Consider the following 3711-nt stretch of genomic DNA (forward strand, 5'->3'; position numbering starts at 1 on the left):
AAGCGAACTTAGCTGATTATTTATATTTTTTCTCAGAAATAAAGTCAGCCCTAATATAAAGTCGATCCTGATACAAGATCCGATAATTATAAAGTCGATTCTCACGAGATTAATATAGACGAAGATATATAGGCAATATGTTTGCATACGAACTCGCAGGATTAAAGAGATTTAAATATCCGAGCGCTGACCGTGTACAGACTCAGAAGGAAACGCTGCAAGTCGCAGCATGGTGCGTTGTGACGGCAGGAAGTTCCGGATCTTAGCCCAAAAGAAACCTCAGACGCAACAAATTTTGCCGTTTACACTTGGGTTTTGTATCAGAAAAATAACAACACGACATATGCCTTTGTCGAACAGAAAATTAGATATGCCCACTCTACCATACCATAAATCTCCGACCGTAACATAAAATGTGGTTTAAACAAAAATACTGCATGTACTTGTTAAAATTTATGCATTTATTTTTAAATTTGCCATTTTATTTTAAGTTTAAAAAAAGAGGGAAAGAGGGAGAGAAGGTTGGGACGGCGAGCGAGTGGAGTGGCGGCAATGGTGGCGACGGTGGCGAGCTAGAGTGGAAGAAGCGTGAGGTGGCAGAGTGAATGAGGTGGTGAGCAAGGGTGGCGACGTCCGCGACAGTGGAAGGGCGGCATGCGGGTGGCGGATACTGCAGCAACGGTAACAGCGGGGAGGCGGCAGTGGGTGGATGGTGTGGAGAGCCGGGAAGGTGAGGAAAGCACTGCTGGCGATAATCGAGCTGGACGTGGACTGCGCGTTGTTTGACAGCGCTGCCGTGTGGTCGGCGTTCTGTTTCGTGGACGCGGAAGTTCGGGCGTTTGCGCAAGTGTCACGATGTTCCCGCTGCTCCGAGCTTATTTAGATGCAAAAGACCGGCTTTTCATTCTACCACTCAACTCACCGACTACGGCACAATCACGATGAGTGATATTGACAACTTTGGCACCGTCCCCTCAACGCAAACATGCCGGCGACGGTGCAGACCGCGACGATTTCCAGCGTTCAGGGATTAATAGAGAAGGCTGCGATGGTGTACTTAACCGACTATAGATAGTATCGGGGTGGCCGCCGTGAAGGCGGGCGTATCCGACAACCAGTGGCCACATTCGCACCGCATGATAGCTGCTGCGTGTGTCAACGAGTTTCTCTCGTCAACAGAGATTTCTCATACATTCGAAGTATGTATGAGAAAAACGTGTGTTGCTCATTCATCGACTACTCCTGTTGTTAGTACCATAGTACTTCGTCCCAGCGCGTAATGGTAGTGCCATAGCGATGTAAAAATTCAGGCACGTCTGTGCTTCTTGCGCACACCCTTGCCCTGTGATTCCTGCTCAGCAGCTTCACGTTCAAAACGTGACAGAAGCTGTAAGGCTTCGTCTGCCGTCGGCCGAGCACTCGGGTCTGGGTTCATCAACCGATCTAGGAAAAGCGCTCTTTCGGGCTCCGCAGTCCATTCCCGTTCAATCTTACTTGTCTTCACCAGGTATCCCACGGCCCATAAGTCAACCGCAGTCGTGTGGGATCCACCTTCCATAAAAATATCTGAAGCGTGTTCGTCGTGCGTCAAGTGATCGCCGCTGGGATATTTCTGCGGACTTTGAGCTGCATCAGCGAAGTCGATCAAAAACCATTCAACGCGGTCGATATGCTTGATCACGTTAGACCAACGGATGTCTCTGTGCATCCACCCGTTGCGATGGAGGACTACAAGGGCCTCGAGAACGTTCCCGAGCGCGACGAACAGTTCACTCAAGCTGCATGGCTTCATCTCAATGCCGCGGGGCTTAAGTGTCAACCTCAATTGGTCTGAATCCACCGTGACAACTGCATCGGCACAAGGAACCCCATAAGCTTTCAAAGAATCGTAGATCTGCTTCACGCGACGATACTCTTCTTGCGTATGAAAGATCTTATCGACGAAAATCGGACTCAACCGCACCTTGACGCCATTGGCGCGATGGATGTCCATGAACTCGGTCCCTGCCGAGGCCGGACAGTTTTACACAATTGCCGGGAAAAGCAGACACAAATTCAGAAGTGCCAGTACAAGTCGAAAACGTTCCGGCGCATGCTGCAAGTTAAACCCTCCAATAAGGTGGATTTTAACGTGGCCCGTGACGTCTTGATTCCACCACCAAATACACCATGCATTTCGCTTGAGTTGGAAGCGTCGCCACTGCGTTCTTCCAGTCCATTTCGCACTGCTTCTTGAAGTTCTCCTCAAAAGTCTCGTTCTCATGTGTCGACAATGCCGATAAGTTGAACAGAACCATCTTCTTATTGTCGATGGTATGCCTATCCACCAACGATCGGCTCACAAGCGTCGCTAATGACGTTTTCCCAGTCATTGGGTGGGGCTTTTCACCAGCAGGACATGCGTTTTCTTCGAGTCGGCGGATGATATCCGCGGTGAGAGTGGCTCGAGAAAGCGTTAATGCCTTCTCCTTCCACAATCGATCCACGCGTGCCATACCCAGGCGATATTCGGGATTGTAGCGCTATTTCGCTGGCTGCGATAATGCTGAACCAACTGCACTCTCCGGGAACCACCAACCAGCATGGTTCACAGGACCCCTCCCTTCTACTTCTTCGTCTTCATCCACTCCACCGACATCCACATCCGACAACCCCACACGTCGTAGCCTTGCTCGTGCCGCTCCCAGCAGCTTCAGACCAGTCGTATCAATCACATCCTTTTTCACTTCTTCTTCAGTCAGCCACGGACCGCGACCCTCGTCCTTCTTTGCCAGGAAGAGCTGCAGCTTGTCTGCATCAACCTCTTTGAAGTCGTTGGCCTTCTTCGCCTTGATCGCTTCCTTCAAGTCATCCACAGTTTTGCCTTCGTCTACTTCCACGGAGAACGCGCTTCCCGCCACACCAACAATAGAACAGAAAAGCTTCACCATCTCTACACGAGCCGATGGATTCTGGAATGTGAATTTCTTAAAAATGTATCACCCGTACCTAAGCGGGAAAGGAGGTGCCTATTTAGTGAGTCACTCAAAATACAAATTTCATGTTATTTCGACCTCATTTTGTAAGAGCATAACGCGAATTTGGTCGGAAATTCACAATAGCTTTTTTGCGCGCTTCGCGTGTGCGCTGGTAGTAGCGCTTCTGCGCTGCATTCATGCACTCTTGGTATTGCTCATGTGAATTTACCTCCATCTTTGTTTATTATTAATTTTATATTTATCAGGATAGAAAAGTTAAAAGCTGGTAGTCCTAGGCAAGCATTGGCACATACAGCACAACGATAAAAGTTCATTCACGATAGTGACTCGTTAAGATCGAAACGACGAACTACGTATACATGTAAGAGTACATAGGCATCGACTGGACTAACTGTCGCGCATAATCCATCCGCCTCGCCATGAGAAACTCTGGTTCCACCACATCTGCCATCAACTCGTATCGTTCCATCATCTCCTCTGCACGAGCATCAACCGGCTGGGGCAAGAAGTCATCAACCTTGATTGTCTTGAAAGATCCAGGCATGAATGACGGAGGAGGTGGGGCAGACTCCGTTCGTCTCAGTACAGCTGCCTCGATAATCTGAACGCGTCTTTGATACTTTAAACGATCTTTGGGTCAGAACGTGCTTGTCGCTGAATCAGAAAATGACAATGGGCGTTTAAATACGGCAACCAATCTACAGGAGAGCAGATGGTAAGGCGGCTTTCTTGC

General features: G+C 48.9%; 1 pseudogene; it reads right to left on the reverse strand.

Moving 5' to 3' along the window:
* Positions 1-1306: 1306 nt before the first annotated feature.
* PITG_16599 lies at positions 1307-2930 on the reverse strand (annotated as a pseudogene; the record flags this gene model as incomplete).
* Between the last annotated feature and the right edge of the window lie 781 nt (positions 2931-3711).

The sequence above is a fragment of the Phytophthora infestans genome, genomic scaffold (assembly GCF_000142945.1).
Source record: "Phytophthora infestans T30-4 supercont1.48 genomic scaffold, whole genome shotgun sequence".
Taxonomy (NCBI): Eukaryota; Oomycota; class Peronosporomycetes; order Peronosporales; family Peronosporaceae; genus Phytophthora; species Phytophthora infestans.